The sequence below is a fragment of the Dermochelys coriacea genome, chromosome 8 (genome assembly GCF_009764565.3).
Source record: "Dermochelys coriacea isolate rDerCor1 chromosome 8, rDerCor1.pri.v4, whole genome shotgun sequence".
In the NCBI taxonomy this organism is placed as follows: Eukaryota; Metazoa; Chordata; order Testudines; family Dermochelyidae; genus Dermochelys; species Dermochelys coriacea.
The window spans coordinates 73,818,940-73,841,217 of NC_050075.1; the positions used below are offsets into that span (position 1 = coordinate 73,818,940).

The 22,278-nt window shown below is 44.0% G+C and overlaps 1 long non-coding RNA gene across 1 annotated transcript; it reads right to left on the reverse strand.

Annotated features, from left to right (window-relative positions):
• Positions 1-441: 441 nt before the first annotated feature.
• On the reverse strand, positions 442-21,881 carry LOC122455443. The gene is made up of 3 exons (XR_006273650.1): positions 21,869-21,881; positions 7,097-7,106; positions 442-593 (listed from the first exon to the last, which is right to left on the reverse strand). It is a non-coding gene; the product is annotated as an uncharacterized LOC122455443 (long non-coding RNA).
• Between the last annotated feature and the right edge of the window lie 397 nt (positions 21,882-22,278).

Consider the following 22,278-nt stretch of genomic DNA (forward strand, 5'->3'; position numbering starts at 1 on the left):
TTTCATAATTTTACTTTTCTCTGATGCTTGAATTTAATTATTTGAGTAGTGAGTTCTAAAATGCCTAACCTGTCCTACCTGGAGTAATTATCCCTATGGTAACTTTTAAAAAATATATAATATATCTAGGGGTTTTTTTTCTACTGGTGGTGCACATCCACATATTACTTCGATATTGGTGCACATAACAAAATTCACTCTGCACATGGATGGAAAAAATTAGAGGGAACACTGGTTGGGCTTATGTTTTGCAATGTGCATTACTTTGCATTTATCAACACTGAATTTCATCATTCATTCATTTGTTGCACAGTCACCCACTTTTGTGAGATCCCTTTGTAACTCTTCACAGTCGGCTTTGGACTTAATTAACTATCTTGAGTAATTTTGTATCATCTACAAATTTTACCACCTTACTGTTTACCCCTTTTTGCGGATTATGTATGAATAAATTGAATAGCACTGGTCCCAGTACAGATCCCTGGGGGATACCACTATTTACCTCTCTCCATTCTGAAAACTGACCATTTATTCCTTCCCTTTGTTTCCTGTTTTAACCACTTACTAATCCATGAGGACCTTCCCTCTCATCGCTAAGAGGCACATGAGGAGGTTTGCAACAGATAAGCTCATTCTAGCTAGTCCAAAAGGAGGAGAACTGAACACTGTAGAAATAATGTGCCTTGTCTCAGAGCAGGACAGAGATCCTAAAGCTTGAAGTCATCAATCAGGAAACAGAATTTTGAAGAATAGATGGGTAGAGTCATCTGATAAATCTCAGAAGCAGTTTCCTGTTAACTTTAGAGAGACAAAGTGGGTGAAGTAACATCTTTTATTGGACCAACTTCTGGTGGTAAGAGAGAAAAGCTTTTGAGCTTACACAGAGTTCTTCACATCTGAGAAACGTACAGTATCACAGCTAAGGACACTGTCAAAGTTACAGCGCCGGCAGTTACAGCGCTGCTCAGAGAGCACTGAAGGGAAACCACTGTTGTGTGTTCACACTGTCAGCTGCCTGTCCAATAGAGTGTTCACACTTGCGGCACATGCAGTGGTATTCATAGTGGTGCACTCTGGGCAGCTATCCCACAGAGCACCTTTTTCTCTTCTGCCGTTAAGACTTGTGGGAAGGTGGAGGGGGTTGCAGGGCATCCTGGATCCTGTCCCAATGACCCATGATGCATTGCTTCGCATCCCAGAAATCCCTGTGCTTCCATCCACATGTGGCACCATGTTTCAACTATTTGTGTACAGTGCGCCCTGCCTCTTCAGGATGCAGGAATGGATCCCAAACTGTTGATCAGTATGCTGCTTGCTCTGATTAACACGTCACCTGTAGCAGTGGAGTTATTCCTTAAACTACAAAGGCAAGAGGAGTGTGACATTGATCTTGCCACGTGTAGTAGCTACGACATGAGATTGCTTGTGGCATTCACAGAGATGCTGACCACAGTGGATTGCTGCTTTTGGGCTCGGGAAACAAGCACTGAGTGGTGGGATCACATCGTCATGTTCGTCTGGGATGATGAGCAGCGGCTTCAGAACTTTCACATGAGGAAAGCCACATTCATGGGACTGTGTGATGAGCTTGCCCCAGCCCTTCGGTGCAAGGACACAAGAATGAGAGCTGCCCTGCTGTTGGAGAAGCGCGAGGCGATCGCACTGTGGAAGCTGGCTACTCCAGACTGCTACCTATCAGTCACTAACCAGCTTGGAGGTGAAAGTCTACCTTTGGACTCGTGTTGATGGAAGTGTGCAGGGCCATTAATCGCATCCTGCTCCAAAAGACCGTGACACTGGGCAATATGCGTGACATTGTAGATGGTTTTGCACAAACGGGCTTCCCTAACTGTGGAGGGGTGATAGATGGTACGCATATTCCAATTCTGGCACCAGACCACCTAGCCACCGAGTACATTAATCAGAAGGGGTATTTCTCTATGGTTCTGCAGGCACTTGTGGATCACCATGGGCGTTTCACAGACATCAAAGCAGGATGGCCTGGAAAGGTGCATGACGCATGCATCTTTTGGAACACTGGCCTGTTCAGGAAGCTGCAAGCAGGGACTTTCTTCTGGACCAGAAGATCACCGTAGGAGAAGTTGAAATACCCATTGTGATCCTGGGAGACCCACCAACTCCTTAATGCCATGGCTTATGAAACCATACTTGAGGCAACTTGACAGCAGCAAGGAGCGGTTCAACAACAGGCTGAGCAAGTGCAGAATGACTGTTGAGTGGATTCTTGGTTGCTTAAAAGCCCACTGTCACTGCCTCTATGGGAAGCTAGACCTGGTTAATGACAATATTCCTATGCTTATAGCTATGCGCTGTACACTCCATAATATTTGTGAAGGGAAGGGTGAAAGCTTCACTCAGGGCTGGACTGCAGAGGCTCAATGTCTGGAGGCTGAGTTTGAACAGCCAGAGAACAGGGCTATTAGAGGGGTGCAGCGTGGTACCATAAGGATCAAGGATGCCTTGAGGCAGCAATTTGAAGCTGAAAGCAACAAATATTTGTTGCTATGCTTGGGATTGCAGTGCTTGTAGGAGGTGATTGATGCACATGATGCAAAATGGGGGTTTAACATAATTATAAGTTGCTTTGTAGTGTTCTTCTTGCTTTCAATTAATAGAATAAAGATTGCTTTCAAACCAACACAAATTCTTTTATTAAAAGACAACAACTTGAGGAGAAAGTCAAACAAAACAAAACAAAACAAAACATCAGCAGGTAGGGGAATGGGGGAAGGGAAGGTCCCAGTAGGGGGAGGGGTCCCAGGATGGCTAAAGATTTGTATATGTCCAGGGATCATATCCAAACTTCTTTGGAGTACAATGTGGCAGGGCCAAACTGCAGAGGGATGAGTATTGAGTGCAGTGGTTAGTGGGAGTCCACAGTGCTGGACTGTGAGGGGGGAGGAGTGGAATGCCGCAGGTATAGACTGGAGCCAGGAGGTTGATAAGAGTGTGTTGGTGGTGTCTGGGAGGCACATGGGACAGGGTTTTGTGACAGCAGCTGCAGGGCGGGCACAGAGCTGCTCAGTTCGAAAAGCTAGTATTGCCTGGATCGTGTCTGCATGGCACTCCATAACCTTTAAGAGCTGCTCTGTTGCTTCATTCTAGCGTGCCACATTCCCCTTTCAGTCCCTCTTCTCGCTGTCCTGCCACTCCTTCAATTCCTGTTTCTCAGTGATGAGTGAATCATAACATCATGCAGAAAGACCTCCTTAGTTCTTCTTGGCCGCTTTCTAATTCTGCGCAGCCATTCAGACGCCGATAACAAAGAGGGAGGCTGGGCTCCCAAGGTCATCTTTGTGAAGTTTAAATGTATCATTTTACTGAAGCAGTATTGTTTGCAATACAGAAAACACTAATTCATTGCTTTAAAACACAACCAGTACTCACACACCTGTCACTAACTGGCTGACCCCAGGCAAGCACACATGAGCCACAAGACCCCCAAAATGGTGAGTAGCCACACGTGCAGGGTAAATCACTCTTCCCAGACTCTGCTGTACACTGGGCACATGGCTCTTGGGGAGAGCCAGCATTGTAGGCAGTGCCTGATAATCATTCCTGTCCCTACACTTTCCACAGGATGTGATCATTATGGAAGATATCTTGCTGCTGAGGGGGAACAGGGAATGAAGGGAGGGTTTTCTCCAAGCCTGTGGCTTCTGTCCCAGCCCCTGTGTGGCTCACCTATGTGCAGCAATGGTCCCCCTCCTCCCCCCACCCCATGATGGCAGAGTGGCATGGGAAAGTTACCATTAATGGGGCAAGAAACAAAGCAGCTCTGCTAAACAACTGCATCAGCAGATTGCCCAGTATCTCCATGAGAGTTTCCTGGAGATCTCTGAGGGAGATTCCTATGAAGTGAGAGAGTCAATCAACAGCCTGTTTCGCCACTCAGACTAGGCATGCGATGGGAGACAAGCCTGCTTTCTGCAACTAACAACTCATTTCAGCGATTTTCAAAATCAGATCCACTTACCAGGGGCCTCCTCTCCTGTTTGCGCTTCGCAATCTCTGATACCTGTGACTGGCTAGCCTCCTCCGGAGTAAAAAAGAGCTCTTGGCTGCATGGATCTCTGGCCTTCAAGTGATCCTCTGCCTCTGGGTCCCCCCCCATTCCACATCCTCATCCAAGATTTCCTCCTCCTGGCTTGGTACACTCTCAACTAGCATGCAAGCCACCAAAGTATCCACAGTGGTCTTCGCAGTGGAGGTGGGGTCACTGCCGAGTATTGCGTCGAGCTCTTTGTAGAACCAGCAGCTCGTGGGCACAGCACTGAAACGGCAGTCTGCCTTCTGCGCCTTGTGGTAGGTATTCCGCAGCTCCTTCACTTTTACCCAACACTGCAGTGTGTCCCGGTCATGGCCCCTTTCTGTCATGCATTGTGAAATCTGTCCATAGGTATCATAATTCCTATGGATGGAGCACAACCGGGACTGGACGTCCTCCTCTCCCCAAATGCTGATGAGATCCAGCAGCTCAGCATTTGTCCAAGCGGGGGAATCGCCTGGTGTGTGCAGCAGACATGGCCACCTGGCAAGACGCGCTGAGACCACTGCACATATCACTGAGCAAACAGGAAGGGGCAGTGGCTGCAGGGCTCCGGTGGCTATTTAAAGGACCGGGGCGGTAGAAGAGGGGAGCCCCGGGCCCTTTAAATTGCCTCCAGAGTCCCGCTGCTGGAGCCCTGGGGCAGCGGCTGCAGGGCTCCGGCAGCTATTTAAAGGGTCTGGGGCTCCTCTGCTTCTACCACCCAGGCCCTTTAAATAGCCACTGGAGCCCCGCCACCGCTACTCCAGGCCTCCGGCGGCTATTTAAAGGACTGGGGCGGTAGAAGCAGGGGAGCTACGGGCCCTTTAAATAGCCCCCGGAGCCCTGGCGTAGCGGGGGCTCCAGAGGCTATTTAAAAGGCTGGGGCTCCAGCTGCCTCAGCTGCTTTGGCCCTTTAAATAGCCGCTGGAGCCCAGCCGCTTCCGCAGGGCTCCGGCGGCTATTTAAAAGACCGGGGCGGTAGAAGAGGGGAGCCACGGGCCCTTTAAATACCCCCAGAGCCCTGGGCTGCTGCTGCTACCCCGGTGGGGGGGGCACTTACCTTATAGGGTGGGGTGGGTTGGGGCTGGCTCTGATCCACTCAACCCCGCACCAGGCCCCGCCCCTTCCGGGGGCCAGAGCTGGGCCCAGAGTACCAGTAAGTCACTCAACTTACTTTCACCCCTGGGACTATGGTTTCGTTAGGGTTTATAGTAGAGATGGTCTAGAGCTGCAAAGTTCAGATCCAGATTCAAAGTTCTAAGTTCAGGGATGTTTGGTTCAGCTCACTGAAATAAAGGACAGGCATCTAATTCAGATCCAAATTAGAACTTTTGCAAAGTTTGTGGGTGTTTGAACATGTAGTTTTGGATTTAGTCCCATCTCTATTAAATGGTATAATCCAATGTTTTAAGGAGTGACACTGGAAGCTCTATAGTAATGGTTTCAGAGGCATTGACGAATGTAAAAAGATATTTTGAAAATATAGAGTCAAATATTTTCAACTACAACTAGAGCAGAGCCTCTATTTGAACTGAACCCCTTTTTCTGCTCATTGACTTTTCATTTGAAGATTTCCTCAAACTTTTTTGTTTAAATTTAATCAAATGAATTTTTGAATTTTGTATTCTGTGGATTGATCATGAATATTCTGAATTTGAGTTGTGCATTTGTGTTTGGCGAGATAAACCATGTACTATTGTTTGTTCCCTAATTATATGAATGTGCAAGCTTTTATGGCACTGTGCTGATGTGTACAAACCCTACCCTGGAGAAGAAGGGGTTAAGGAGCAGTTGTGATTTCAGTTGGCCCTGCTGCACTATATAGCCTGCACAAGCAGGAGGCAGAGCTTAAAAAGGGAAGCAGAGCAGCTCAGAGGGATGGAAGGGAGCAAACCTTGCTCTGAGCTCTTGGGAAGGAGTATCCCAGGAGCTCTTGCTGACTGAGGCTTGGAGATGGACTCCATGCATAGGAAGAAGTGGGTTTTTTACCCATGAAAGCTTATGCCCAAATAAATCTGTTAGTCTTTAAGCCACGGGACTCCTTGTTGTTTTTGTGGATACAGACTAACACGGCTACCCCTCTGATACTTGATATTTACTTTGTATATTTTGCCTGTAATATTGAAACTTTGTGTTTTTACTGTTATAAAGCTGTTGAATCTCAACATCTACTGTCATTATATAATTGTTGCCTGACTCCTACCATAACTTCCTGCAACTGTCAAAATGTAAATCAGTAATCAAAAAATACTTAAATGTGAGCAACATTATCCATCCCCATTTTTAAATCAAATCAAGTTTTGCCAAACCTAAGTATGTAGTGTGTGGGCTGTTATGCTAAATACTGCAATGGGCACTGTGCATGAGATTATAGCGTGCAATATTGCAAATCCTCAATGTTAGAGTAATTCACACTCAGCAGAATCACAGCAAGCCTGGAAATCAAACAGACGGTTAGACAAGGAAACGTATCCTCCTACCCCTTGACTCATACAAATGACTCAGGGATGTGAAGAATCATTATTTTGTTTAATACTCTGAAAGGAGAGCAACATCAGGAAGAGAGATGATAGAACAAACCACCGCAACCTTCACCCAGAATCCCAAGCTCCCTTTGCTAATAACTTAATTCTTCACTCTTGTGTTTTCCTTGATCTTTTCACCCCCCACACCTCCACTCCCCAAAAAAACCCACAGTGGGCTAAGAGGTGAATGGGTGATAGAGACTGCCTCATCCCTAACTATGGTTCCATCAGGCTTGAAGCATGCTGGTGGGGTAGAGTGAGGAAGCTCACTGCTATTGTTCATGCTGTTACAGTCCTGTGGATAAAGAGAGAACTCTTGTCTGGCCCTTTTCACAAGAGCTATTGTAAATTCACTAAAAACAAAAAATTAAAGGATAAAGTGGAAAAAACCTAGGAAAAACCTAGTTAAAAATAGAGTTGGGGAGAGCATGTCACTGTATCTGAAGTATTCTAGGCCAAACGCTGCTCTAAACAGTGCAGTGATAGGGAGCAGTCCACAGACCAATATGTCATTGGGTACCAGGCTTCTTCTGGTACAGAACAGAATTGCACAGGGCAACTTTGCTGCTCCTCTGAGAAGGTGCAATGTGCCCATTCCTCATCTGTAAGTCTGCTAACTAGCAAGGTGGAGCTGTATATACCCTGTAGCTCACAGACCACAGCCCCTTGAGAATGGAAGGCCAGATCCAAAGCCTTTTGAAGTTGATGAAACGACTCCATCTCAGGACTCTCTAGTCCAACCTCCTTGCTCTCAAGCGTTCTGTATGGAGTGACCTGCCCTGCTGCTTGTATAGAATGAAGAGAAATCCTATGCCTTTACTCCCAGCCCCCACTTTGTGCACGAACACAAGGCAGGAATGAGTCCTTTGTCTCAAAGACAGAACAAATACAATGTATCCTAGCCTCCCTAGACAAGCACCAATGAACAGCCCAGAGAAATCAGAGGGAAAAAGGCCTATTTGGTCACCATGTCCTCTCCCACCTTCACCGATAAACAGAGAATGCTCCCTACAGTGCATCTTCCAGGGCTCTGTCCAGACCAGTTTGGAAATAGGTCATGTAATGGAACTTTCATCACTTTCCTTGGGTGAATATTCCCCTGCCAACAGATATCTCTATCGATATTCAGCCTGCATATTCCTGCACATTATTCCTGCCACCACCCAAAATAATACCTGGTCCTCCTGATTTATACTTTTAAATTATATCCGTTATGATCCCACCCCATTCCAGTAATAATAAGACCAAGGAGCTAAAAATATGATCTCACATCAATGTCAACCAAGAGTAATTCTATTGACTTCAGTGGAGCTATCCTGAGTGTGCACTGGTTTAGCTGAAAGAAGAATCTGGCCTGCTATAAATATTTCACTTTTTAATCTTTCCCCATAAATCAATATCTCTAGCCCACTCACATGTTTTCTTTCTTAAGTTTCCCTATATTTTATAATGAGGTTCCCTGAACTGAATGTAGTACTCACCACAGCTGTATGGAAAAGGACTTTTAGAACCCTGCTCCATGCCATGAAGACTCCACATGCCTGCCAAAACTACACCGGTCGATTTTGTTGACTATAGCATTGCAAACTCATGCAGTTTTCAGTCCACTATCATTCCAAAGTCTCTTTCAGCACTACTACTTTCTAGGTTTCTCCTCTTATTAGGCTGTTTTTGTCTCTCAGAGTATCAGATCCTCAGCTTGTGTAAACAGCCATAGTTCCATTGATTTCAATGGGGCTACATCAATTTACAGTAGCATCTGGGCCATTGACCTCAACCACCATTCCAGCTCCATTTTCCTCTAGGCCAGAAGCAATTCAAAAATACATACTTATATAATCCTTGTGATCTTCATCTGAGCATTGCATATAGTCCACACCAGAATGGATTGGATCTGTCAGCCTCCATTTCTTGTAGCGGTTGTTGTTTCTTTAAGTTGTCTCCTCACTTATTAGAACCTGTTAGCATCAGGGTGCTCAAAGGTCCCATGTTTACAAGTCTCCCATTCACTTTTTTGAAAGTTTATATTCACTAGCTCCCATCTTTGTTACATCAGTTCAGTATTCAGCACCCAGGTTCACTCAGAGCAAGCTCTCTCATTGATTGGATTCACTTGGTTGCTATCTAACTTCCATTGTTAGCTGGCCTCTTACTATCTACCTTTGTGTCCTTCAGCAAATCACTCACTTCTTGTTCCCCACCCAGTTTTCCCAGGGCCCAATACCGACTTCACAAGTAGTCTATTTCATACATGGTCCAAATCACCACAATGGTCTCAGCTCAGAACTTAGTCTCTCCAATTCAGTGGGCAGAGCACTTGTATGAACTGAGAAACAGCAACAAGTAAATATTCTCACAGCTTCTATGTCAAACTCAGCTAAACTATGTCAAACTAAAAAATGCTAAATCAAAATACTCATTGAATTTTAGCCACTGTCTGATCCTCTGATCAAGCACTCCTAGCATTTGTCTCTCTCTCTGGGTACCTCTAGACAGCATGCTTCTACACAGGTACATATGCAAGTAGCCCCCTAGCACTGGTAAAAGCAGCAGTGTAGATAGTGACGCATGGCTTAGGCAAGTAGAGTACAGACATGCCTGAAGGGTGGAGGTATGTGCCCAAGTACATACCTACACAGCTCTTCACTCGCCCAAGCGGAGCCTCCCCATCTATAGTGCTATTTTTAGCAGCTTAGTGTCCCACTACTTCCCCGTGATTGGAGCTCTTCCCTCCCATAGGTAAAGGCTCCATCAGCTCCAAGTTGCTAGAGCCTTTCCCCAAAAAATGAAAAGACTCCAGCCATGGGGAAAGACTCTGGTTGGGAGGAGGCTGCCTCTCTCTGCTAGTCCCTTTCCTCACTGCCGTGAAGAAGGGCTCAAGCTGCAGGGAGCTGATTAAGCCTTTCCCCACTGCCTCCCTCCACCAGAGTCTTTCACTAATCCATGTGGATATACACTGCAGAACAGATGCAGCTTGCTGTTCCTGTTGTTCCCTTTTGCATGTAACTACACATATCCATGTCGCTGCCAGTGGTGCGTAGGGCAGGCACAGCCTAAGTTACAATCTTGTAGGTGAGCCAGCAATTCAGCCAGAGGATGACAGAATCTGGGAGTTATGCAAGCATATCTAAGGGTGGGACTTATTCATAGACTGTAAATAATGCAGTAAGGAACCATACAATCTTTTAAACATTATTTCACAATATCTAGTTAATGATCATCATAACTGAAGTCATTTCGGGAACAACCGCTCCTGATGTTCACATAACCAGCCAGTTTTGACTGTGTTGTTCCTGCTCGTGTTTATTTTTTTTTAATAATACCAGCCTGGATAAACGAACAGTAGAAGATACTCCCTTGGCTTAAGTTACTCGTGAATACAGAAGCTAACCTTGTTCATTTGGTTTGTTGTTTCTTTACATGTGTGAATATTTGGTTCATCTTGTAAAACTATGGGCCCATTGAAAAATAACAATGACTTTTACCAATGAACAATAATTAATTATTTTAGGATTTATTATAATTATTATTATTAAATATTTGTACTAGGTGCTATACAGACATATAATGAACAGTCTCTGCCCCAAAAAAATGTAGATTCTGAAAGACAAGACAATAGCTGGATGAGATAAACAAGCAGGTTCAGGAGGGGGAGTTGATACAAAGGTATAAATAAATATAAGAAAACACAGTCTATTCTCAGCCATACAGTAGTAGTGATCAGAGCTGTCATCTGCATAACCCTTAGCAGATTACAGTTTAGTGTATGGATTATGGAAGAAGTGAGGTTTGAGGAAGGACTTGAAGGGGAACAGTGATGCTCTCAGCCTCTAATTAGTTCTTTTACTTCATGAGGGAATCAGATTATGTTTTCAAACTAAAATGTTTGTGCCAAATTCATCCCTGGGGTGGCTCCATTAAAGTCAGTGGAGTTGCACAAAGATTGGAATTGATCTCTACTCCAAAGAATTTACAAAGGGCCACATTCCAGTAGGAGAGGGGGGTTGTTTAAACATGATGGCCTGAATCTGATGGGTAAGGGGACTGATCTTCTCAGTCGGAAACTAACTGGAGCAGGAAAGGAAGGGTGTTTAGGAGGCAGAGGTGGTACAATACTACTCAAACTTGAGGTGTCATAACCAAACCGAACCAAGGTGGCAGAGAATGTAAAGAAAAGAAATTTTTCACTTGCTTATATAACAGAAGTCTGCATAACAATCAAGAGGAACTGAAAATTCTCATTGATGAGAAGAAGTTTGAAATCATTGGTATTACTGAAACCTGTCTGTGATGGGTTTTGTACCTCGTCAACCCCTTTGATTCCAGGGGGCCGAGGTTAACCCCGCCTCCCATGCTGGTTCTACCACCTCCCCAGTAGTCAGGGCTGTATGGCCCAATGGTCAGAGTCCCTCTAAATCTTCTTCCTCTGGTGGGAGCGCAGCCTAGCGGCCAGCGTCCTTATAGTGCCCTCCTAAAGCAGCATGGCCCAATGGCCAGAGTCTTCCAAAACTCTCTTCCCCTGGTGGGATAGCATGGCCTAGCAGCCAGAGTCTCTATAGTACACTCCCAAAGCAGTGTGGCCCAAGGGCCAGAGTCCCTCTAAGTCCTCTTCCCCTCGTAGGATAGTGTGGCCCAGCGGAATTCATCTATCTCCTTTGAGGTAAGAGAGGGGTCAGTGAACTATATGGTCACAAAAAAGGCAGGGGAGGTTTAGAGACCCATGGTAGGGGAGGCTCCAGCCCAGGGCCCTGCGTGATCCACCCTGAGTCAGCGGGGAATCCTACCGCAACACGCTGCCCTCAGGGTGGTGGGAGATACCATTCCCTTCCCTTTCCTGGGTCACTTCCTACCAGTTCTCCAAACGTGGCATCAGGATCTTCAGATTCCTCAGCCTCTGGCGCTCCCTGAGGTCCCCACAGCTGCCAGTCTCTGGTCCCACTTCCTGGCCCCTCGGCTCCCTCCTGTACAAGTCGCCACTGCTCCTGAGCTGGAGCCTCCACTGGGCATCCTCCTTCTTCAGCCGCCAGCCCTGACTGAGCAGCTCTGCAGGCTTTTATACTTGACTCCCTGTTGGAGCATGCCCAACAGAGCCTCAGGGGCATGGCTTCCTCTGCCAGCAGGGAAGGGTTGACCCTCTCAGTCCCAGTGCGGGGCCAGTCCGCCCTGTCACACTGCTGCACAATTTGTGTGATTGGAATGTTAAAATCTGTTTAGGAATGATAGCATAGGTAAAAGATGTGCAGAGGTGTGTGACGATGCTGCCTGTGGGAGCCAGCTGAGGTCACTCAATTAGGGCGAACTGTAAACACAACAGGGCAAACAAACCCCAAACACTGGTGGATATTCAAATACTTAGATTTACCAAGCCAGCACAAAACAGCTTCTATAGTACCTCCCTGGTTACTCACAAGTCCAAATAATGCAGTTCCCTTAAAGTACCAGCCTCAGGCCTCCATCCAGACACTCATGTCAAACATATGATGATAAATTCTGAAAATCTTATTTCATCATATAAAAGAAAAGGTTCTCCTGATCCCAAAGGACCAAGCCCCAGACCCAGGTCAAATAATAACTTAAATCTTGCCCCAAATATACGCTTATAGCCAATTCTTATTAACTAAACTAAAATTTATTAAAAAAGAAAAGAGAGAGAATGTTGGTTATACGATCAATATACAGACAGACTTGAATTCAGTTCTTGAGGTTCAGATACATAGCAGAGATGAGCTTGTAATTGCAAAAAGTCCTTTTAGATATAGTCCATAGTTTATAGTCCAATGTCCATATTCAGGGTGACTCCAGTCAGTGACTGGGGATCTCAATCTGTATGGTTTAAGGTTTCCCCTTCTTGAAACCCAAAGCAGATCTGAGATGAAGAAGGATCATGTCCCAAGGTTTTTATACATTTAAAGCAGCCTTTTGGCCTGAGAAAACAATAGGCTTAACTATTCTTCTCCCAAACATCATGGCAATTAGCACAGGGTAATTTATCCATTAAACAGCTCAGATACAGATTACCACAACCTTCAAAGAGCCATATAGACAATAATACTATTTCACTCAAGTATCTTCCTAAATGTTAATATTCCCTTTTTGATCTTTGAATCAAAGCTATAGCAATAGACCAAACTTGTTTGCTTACATGACAAGACCTGAACAAACATATACCCTTCAATCTCTAGCAATGCAGACTTGCATTTCAAAGCTCTATTCATTTACATATCAAGTTCGGCCATGGGTCAGGTCAGTCTGTGAGTTAATTAACTCTTTCTGGCCCTGTCACCTTTCAACGAGATATTAAATTACACTCATATAACGTCACAAGGTGACACTCTGCATTAAAAATGCCATTACCTATTTCAGTGTTGTTGATAACTTAGACCCGAAGGATCTTGAATGACTGACTAACAAAGCCCAGGAGAGAGTACTGGTGGGATTCTGTAACAGACCACTGACTCAAACTAGAAAACAGGATGAGTTACTCCTTAAGCAACTGTCTGTAATGTGTGGAAAGAGAAATTGTGTTGTTATGGGGGACTTCAATTTGCAGGTCTCATGTTGGAGAGCTCAGGCAGCCAGTAGTAAAACATCATTAGAGCTTCTAAAAATTAGAGATGATTTTTCTAACACAAAAGGTATTGCACTCCACATGAATAACTTTGTTATGTACTTCATTACAATGGATAAAGATGAATTAATCACTTGGCTCAAAGTTGGTAGTTGCGTAGGGACCAGTCATCACAACCTGATTAAATTAAACAGAGAACAATCCCATCTGTCTCTCTCTGTATATATATATATATAAAGAGGTAGCCAAACTACATTAACCCAGATGGGTCACATCTGGCCCACGGGACCCTCCTGCCCAGCCCCTGAACTTCTGACCTGGGAGGCAAGCCCCTGGCCCCTTCCCCACTGTTCCCCCTCCCTCACAGCCTCAGCTCACTGCGCTGCCGGCAGGATGTTCTGGGCAATGGGGCTGCGAGCTCCTGGGGCAATGCAGCTGCAGATCCCGGCCTGAGCCAGTGCTCTGTGCTGCATGGCGGCATGGCTGGCTTCAGCTGGGAGGCTCAGCTGTAGCACTGCCAGCCACCGGTGTTCCAGGCAGCACGGTAAGGGGGCACGGAGCGGGGGGATTGGTTAGAGGGCAAGGGAGTTTGGGGGTGGTGGTCAGGGGGCGGAGATGTGGATGGGGTCAGGGCAGTCAGAGGGCAGGGAACAGCGGGGTTGAATGGGGGCAGGGGTTCTGGGGGGGCAGTCAGGAAGGAGGGGAGGTTAGATGGGGTGGTGGGGGGCAGTCAGGGGCAGCGGTTCTGGGGGCAGTCAGGGGACTAGGAGAAGGGGTGGTTGGATGAGCAGGGGTTCTGGGGGGGCAATTAGGAATGAGAGGAGGGGTTGGATGGAGCGGTGGGGGCAGTCAGGGGTGGGGGTTTCGGGGGTGGTCAGGGGGTGGGGGGAGTTGGATGGGGGGGCATCAGGGGCAAGAAGCGGGTGGAGGGGGCAGGGGCCAGGCCATGCCTGGCTGTTTGGGGAGGTACAGCCTCCCCTAACCAGCCCTCCATACAATTTCTGAAACCCAATGCAGCCTTCAGGCCAAAAGGTTTGCCCACCCCCATCTATCTATCTATCTATCTATCTATCTATCTTTGGTGCTTCAAAAGGGCTAATTTACCAAAGATGAGCAAAATTGTCAGTGAAATTGACCAAGAGGAAAAATGTAGACAGAAAAATGTGAATGAATTTTGGGAGTTCTTTAAGAACAGTCTATTAGATGGCCAAAAAGCCAATGTTTCAGGTCAGTTCAACAAGCCAAAATGAAATGTTTGAATATCAGAATGTTTCATTTTGACTGAAAATGCTGAAGAGAAATGTATCACCATTTCTGAATCAAAGTTGTTCACAACTTTTCATTTTGTGAAAAATTTTGATATTCTAGTTTGGGGAAAACAAATGTTGAAATATTGGCATTTCCCACACAATGGCAATTCTGATTTTTGCTAGCTCTAGTTATCTGATATGTATCCATTCTGTACAAACATCAGCTTGAATAATATATATCTAAATCCTGTATCTTCAGGATTAAAAATTTAATCCAATATCTTACTAGTAAGGAATTGCAGTTGTTCTCCATATGCTCTCTACAGAGGGAAAATATAATACATACATGAAATACAAATTCTCTACTGCTGATATTTTTCCTGAGTGAATACAGTTGAATGTTGATTCATCACCCAAAGTCTACACTCCTTGGAGTCTGGCTGAAACCAATTTCTCCCCCACATATCTTAACACTCCAGAATTTGGAGGATGTTTGGATCTGCAATGAAACTTAAGACTCAACCCCTAGCTTTTTATTGGACCGGACGCAAATACCATCTGGAGCTGGATTCTGATCTCAGCTTTGACTTAGTCCCATCTGTAATGCTGATTCAAGGTAACATTAGGACATGTCATACTTCAGGATGGGAATATAATTTAGAGAGAAGGGATGTTTTTTTTCCTGAGATATGTCAAGGTCGAGGATACTACTGCCAAAAACATGTTTTTCTTTTTCTTCCTATGATCCAAAATGCATGTGCTTGGCTGATGCTTTAAAACTTTTACTTTATGGTATAAAATATGAAACTTAAAATGACCTTTAAGCATTCATTTATTTAAGATGACAGAGGAAGGAAGGAAAATAAGCTAGGAACACCCACAGCAGTGTTATTAAATGCAATAATAACCAGGAGAAGAGAGAGAGAGAAATGTTTTTTCTGTGATTTAAGATTACAAGAGTGCCAGTGGGATCAACTCCATTGACTTCAGCATAAATGGTGAAAAGTAAACTGGTGGTTGAGATTAATATAATTTAGACTTTGTATTGTTTGCTTTTATTTCTTTCTATAATTTCTTTGACTACTTTCTCTGTGATTTTCCACAAGTGGCTCCAAATTCCACAATTTCTCATTGAGCTTTCTGAAATTTCTTAGTGGATTCAAGCTTTATAAAATAAAGTAATATGGGGGTAGGATCAGGCCCTAAGATATTAGCAGATAACATACCACCTTTCTTTAAAGTGTGTTACAAAGGTGGGCAAGTATTATCAACATTCAAAAACCAGTTGGAGAACACTTCAATCTCTCTGGTCACTCGATCACAGACCTAAGAGTGGCTATCCTTCAACAAAAAAGCTTCAAAAACAGACTCCAACGAGAGACTGCTGAATTGGAATTAATTTGCAAACTGGATACAATTAACTTAGGCTTGAATAGAGACTGGGAATGGATGAGTCATTACACAAAGTAAAACTATTTCCCCATGGTATTTCTCCCTCCCACCCCACCCCCCACTGTTCCTCTGATATTCTTGTTAACTGCTGGAATTAGCCTACCTGCTTGTCACCATGAAAGGTTTTCCTCCTTCCCCCCCCTGCTGTTGGTGATGGCTTATCTTAAGTGATCACTCTCCTTACAGTGTGTATGATAAACCCATTGTTTCATGTTCTCTGTGTGTGTGTATATAAATCTCTCCTCTGTTTTTTCCACCAAATGCATCCGATGAAGTGAGCTGTAGCTCACGAAAGCTTATGCTCTAATAAATTTGTTAGTCTCTAAGGTGCCACAAGTACTCCTTTTCTTTTTAAATATTATCCCAGTTTCACAGTTGGGAAAACAGGCAACAAAAAGAAAAGTGACTTATGGTGGCTTATGTTCTAGAGCACATCTCTTCCCTTGGCTTTCCACTGATAAGATCATTGTTTTTCAGTATATGACTTTTAATTTAACAATGTTTCTTTTAAGAGCAGTGATCAAAATATGCCCTGATAGAAGTCTATTAGTTTCAGCAGTCACCAGCTCTCCTGCATTTAACCAATGATGTTGAAGAGACACCATCAATTTGAAATCTAGCTGATTTTAAAAACTGTTAAAAGCAGTTTCAGAAGTACATCACCCTGTGCCAATTTTTGTGCTTTCATAATCACAATCATAGCCACCATTATGAGCTCAGTGCTGACAAATTTTAGGGCATGATTCTGAAAGGTGTGTTGAACTAAAAGTTCAACTCCCACTAAAAGTTGTGCCCTGAGAAATTAAGGCCTGCTCCTGCTCCCTGTCAATGCAGTTAGGATATCTCCCTTAACAACTGCTAACTAAGACCAGTTTCCTGCTTGGTGTTTGTTCTACATATTTGTGGCTATATATTTTTGTCTTCTATTTTTGTAATTAAAAAACGTATAGTAATTGACCAAAACATTATAACATTTGTGTATCTGTGGCTTTTTTTTAACCATGACAAAAGAATAAGAAGCGAAGAGTTTATCATACTGGATTAGGCATCGGCCCATCAAATTAAATATACTGCCTCTAGCAATGGCTGATGTGTAGTGCTTCGGAGGAAGGTGGACCTGTTCACAAGACACAAAATAATTGTGCAAAGCTGTGTGGATGTAAGAAATTCTTTTCTGAACCCTCTGGAGATCATCTTATGCCCCGCAGCATAAGATTTGATCACCTACATCTAGGCTAGTATGTATAATCACAAATATCGTTATTGGTCAAAGGTAAAATTCAACTACAGCATGACTTTATACACCAGTTTTCTTAGTTCACAAAAGTCAACAAACAACTCTCAGATGGTAGCAATTTTCAATCACCATCCATCTGAGATGGATTCTTGCTCATGAAAGATTTTTATCCAATTACCAGTCTCCTGACCCATGCAGTCCCCTATTTTGTAACCTCTAGGCAAAATAAGACCATGGCTTCCACCTGTCAACTGTTACTTTTCCAACTATTCTGTCCAAATAGTTGGGTGTGATTTTTTTTTCCTTGATGGATGCACAAAACCCTTACATACCTCACTTTCTACATGTTTCTCTCTCTCTCTCTTTCTAAATTGTCAAATTTGGAAAGTTAACTTTAAAAAAAAAATTCTCTGTGGTCAATCCCTAACCCATTGGCAAAATAGTATTTCAAATGTAAGCAATGCTAAGCAACTATTTATTTTTTTCCATTTCTGTGGTTACTGCCCAGAGGATCCAATTCACTAGATTACTTAAATATAATTATATGGTATAGATTTGGTAGAAATTATATCTGACTTAAATCTGGTATAAACTTTTCAATAATTGTAACGAGTCCTGCTACTGCCATTGTTCTTAAAGAAGGAAAACTAAAGAACTAAAAGGAAAAACTAAAACAAAAAAACCCCTACAGGACTAAAAATATCTTGTAATACTATAATTTTGATCATGTGTATGTGACTTGCTGAGTAATGTTAGCCCCATAAAAACAACAATGCTATCCTTATTCTTGGAAACTGCTTGTTCATTCAGACCACATCCTCTGTACATCAAGGATCTTGCTGAATCTTCTCCCATAACATCAGTGGCAGTGTTTTTTTCTATCACTTCTTTCCGTTTCTAAGATTACACATTTTCCAGTTTATTTGATTGCTCCAGAAAAAGCTGTGTCACTTTATGTGTGTAGCAAATACTGTGTCAGAAACTGCTTGTAATGGTATGACAGAAGTGGAGTGGATATGTAATAAGGTCACAGGAATGCTGTAAGAATTTCTATGTATTAAGCTCTTACTACTGATATGCAATAACGATGTGGACATTGTATGTAATCAGATCAGTGAGGTTATTCTGTATTGGGTAAGAAGACTTCCCCATGTGTCTGTATAGCTGTAATTTTTATTAGGGTTAGTTTATTATACACCTATAAAGCTTGAATTCAATCGGAACTGTTCAGGAAGGCAATACAATGGCTTCCCAGATAAGGATACTTAAGTACATACTAGAAAGTCAATGGAGGCTAGCTGTTAGTTTCAGAGATCCTGGATCTTGTCTTCAATATGTGCCAAATCTTATGTCAGGCTGCAACAGAAGATCAAAAGACCACCACACAGCAAATGAAGATGTGAAGCCCATGTTGCCATGTCTTCTCTGCTATTGTTACCTATGCCTACCCATGCTACAATCACTCCTTTATGTACTGTGCAGACATACCCTAAAGTGTTAAAAAGTCTCTCTGAGGAGGAGAAGACTGGCTTCGCTTATGAACAGCTGTCCAGGCAGACAGGCTCAGTGGAGGAGGCTGAAGGAACTGGGTCTCCCAGATGCAGGGAATGCTAAGCCTTAGGGAAGAACTAGATATGCATGCAGTATGCTTTATTATTTTTAAGATATGTTTTCTCTTAACTAACACTTGGCTTTAAGCAGAGGCCACTCAAGCCAATCTGCCACCTTAGGCAAAATTTCAAACCCATCCTATCCTCTTAGAAGTTCGCAGTAGGGACTTGCCCCACTGCTCCCCATACAGCTGCTCAGCTCAACCACATCAGGACCCAGGCACCCCACACCCTTGTCTGACCCCCTGCACTCTCTCCCCTCCCAACCCTACCAGTCCATCCCTGCTTGCACCCCTGCCCCAGATCTCTCTCTCACACTCACACACACACACACACACACACACACACACTCTCTCTCTCTATTTCTGGATGAGCGCCTCTCTGTCGTGCTCATAGCATGGAGCGGCCACTGTGCAAATCCAAAGTGGTGGCAGCAGCAGGGGCCAGGACCTGTTTGGGCACCAGAGTCTGAGGGGGCTGGGTGTGGCATGGGAGGTGCAGGTTGGCCACTAACATGGAGCCAGGCTGGTCATTGTGCTTGTGGGCAAAGCCCCAGCAGCACTCGCAGTGCCACTAGAAGCAGCCCTGAGCAGCTCAATGCCTGAGCTGGGGCCAGAAGCCAAACGACTGGGGATGGGGAGCAGCTGCAGAGGGGGCAGGAGCACTTCCCCAGAGCCCGGGGGGGCCGTTTCCTACTTCTAGTAAACCCCTGTTCCGGGGAGCCCTATCCCCGTGCCATCCGTGGAGGGAACCTGGGAAGATCCCCAAATCTGTCACTTTAGGCAGCTGTCTAGGGTGCCTATATGCCTAGAGCAGCCACTGGTCTTAAGGAAGCTGTTTGGTCACAAATTGACACTGTTATGTCCCAGAGGGAGAAAAACTGCAGAGGCTGAGTCTAAGTCAAAACTTCTAAAGTGATCATGGTTGATACACAGGGAACTGCCACCCAGCACCTGGTCGGAGAGTGGGAGAAAAGCTTGATTCAACCCCAAGAAAGAGATGATGGCTCCAGGCCTGAGACCTAAATCCTAAAGAGATCAGAAGGCGTTAGGGGTGAAGTTTGGCTGGTAATTGCATGGATCATTCAGTTGCTTAAAACATTCCTTCCTACATAATGGTTTATTTGAATGTTTGGCCCTGATGTGTTTAAATTGAAGCAATTTTCTTTGATTGTTCAACAGAATGGTGATGCTTTGTCCAGGCTCCAGCTAAGTCTGTGTTTGCTGGTTTCAGTCTATTTATCTAAGACTTTTTCCATTCTCCATACATGTTGTTTTCTTTGTGCACACTAGTTAATGGTTAGTAGATGTCATATAATGCTCCCTTTGTGCGTTTATGTTTTTGGCTGTTGCCAGGCAAAGACTATTTTTCTTCCCTGGAAAATATAGTTATTTATTTTACCATACAGGTAATGTGAGAAGAGATTAGGGTATTTACCACCACTATTAAAGTGAGCAAACATTTGTATGAAATATTTATTGGAAAATACTTGTGCTGTACCTAGATTAATATACACTGTAGATGAATGTACCACGTCTATATAAAATCTGATAGACGCTATTCTTTTTAAAATCTTATTAAATAAACTACTCAGTTTAAGGATCTAATTAAATGCTGTTAAGATAAACTTGGGATGACAGAGCAGTCTAGCAGTTACAGTAGGTACCTGAGAGCCAAGGCCTCCCAGATTCTATTCCTGACTGTCACGGATTCATAGTTTGACTCTAGCCAAGTCATTTAACCTCTCTGTGTCTCTATTTCCTCATCTGTAAAAGGGAGAAACCTCCCTTTTGTAAAATGCTTTAAGATCCTTGGATGAAAAAATGCAAAGTATTGTTACTATTATGTCCTTGGTTTGCCTTCTCCAAAATGTCTAATATGCCCTTGCTGCAGTGTAACAAAAAATCAAGAATGACATCCTCCTTGTTTGTGGGCTCTGTCTTGCTAGGTGCTGAGCACCCTCAGATCCTTCTCATGTCAGTGGGCCTAGTCCTCCTTTCTCACTGCTGTAATTCAGAATGAACTCATGTAAGAGATAGGGAAAAGGAGGATCACACTGTATGTGATCAGATCAGTGAGGTTATTCTGTATTGGGTAAGACGACTTCTCCATGTGACTGTATTGATGTAATATTATTAGGGTTAGTTTATTATACACCTACAATGCTTGAATTCAATGGGACCTGTATAGGAAAGCAATACAATGGCTTCCCAGATAAGGATACTTAAATACACGCTAGAAAGTCAATGGAGACTAGCTGTTAGTTTCAGAGATCCTGGATCTTGTCTCCAATATGTGCCAAACCTTATGTCAGGCTGCAACAGAAGATTAAAAGACCACCACACAGCAAATGAAGATGTGAAGCCCATGTTGCCATGTCTTCTCTGCTATTGTTACCCATGCTACTATCACTCCTTCATGTACTGTGCAGTGAGAGTGGAAGTTCTTAGCACATTACAGGAAACACTTGGCATCAGGCCCAATGATGGGGAAATCTCAAGTGGATTGGAGATAAACAACCCCAAGTTTAGATGTTTGTCTGAATGTTTTAAACCGACTACGATTTCAAAACTAGTATGGAGCTCTCATGAGAAGAGATTTTTGTTGTTGTTTTTGTTTGTATTTTGTTTTTTGTTCTAGGCCATTTCTAGTACTTCTGCTTATAGTAAGATTGGAAACAACCTGAGCAGTCTCTCTCAGTGTATATTTTTCCTTTCTGAACTGATTTTGGTCAGAAACCTCAAGCTGAGGTTTAACTGCTTTTTAATAAAAACATTGTACATTTTTGGTGGGGTCATGCAATGAAACAGCATTTAATCAGTGGGAACTGATTGAAACCTGGCTTGGGTCACAGGCAGAATCAGTTTAGTGGTTTCAGCTTAGTCCAGGATGAACACTTTTTCACATCATAAAACTTAGCACAGAGTTTGGTGTAACGGACAGTCTCTTCTCTGGTGAGGTCTAGGATTGGAACAGACAAGCTTTTAGGTCATGATTGAAGTACATTGGCAGGACTATGGCAGACAGCTTGGTGCTGTCCATGCAAGATTAAATATTGCTTGACATCTACTAAGCTTTGCTAGGTGGCCTGCAATAGTGTTACTGTTGTGGCAGTTAGATACTAAAGACTGTGGAAAAAATTTGTGTTGGCAAAAGCAACAAACAAGCAGAGGACAGTTTGGTTAAGAAAAAGCAGGGTCGTAGGAGGAGTTTTACTTTATTTACTTTTCTATCACTAAAAGCATCTTCACTGCCAGTTTGAAAAACGGAACAGTAACAAACAGGCAATTCATCCTAAAGTGACCTTTCCCAGTGCAAATTCTCTTCTCAATATTTCTTCTAGACAGGGGTGGGCAAACTCTTTGGCCTGAGGGCCACATCAGGGTTCCAAAACTATATGGAGGGCTGGGTAGGGAAGGCTGTGCCCCTTCCCTCTATCCACCCCTCCCACTTCCCGCCACCTGACTGCCACCCTCAGAACCCCTGAGCCCAACCCCCCCACACTCCTTGTCCCCTGCCCACCCCCTTCTGGGACCCCCTGCCCCTAGTCACCCCCCCAGGAACCCACTCCTATCCAATCCCCCC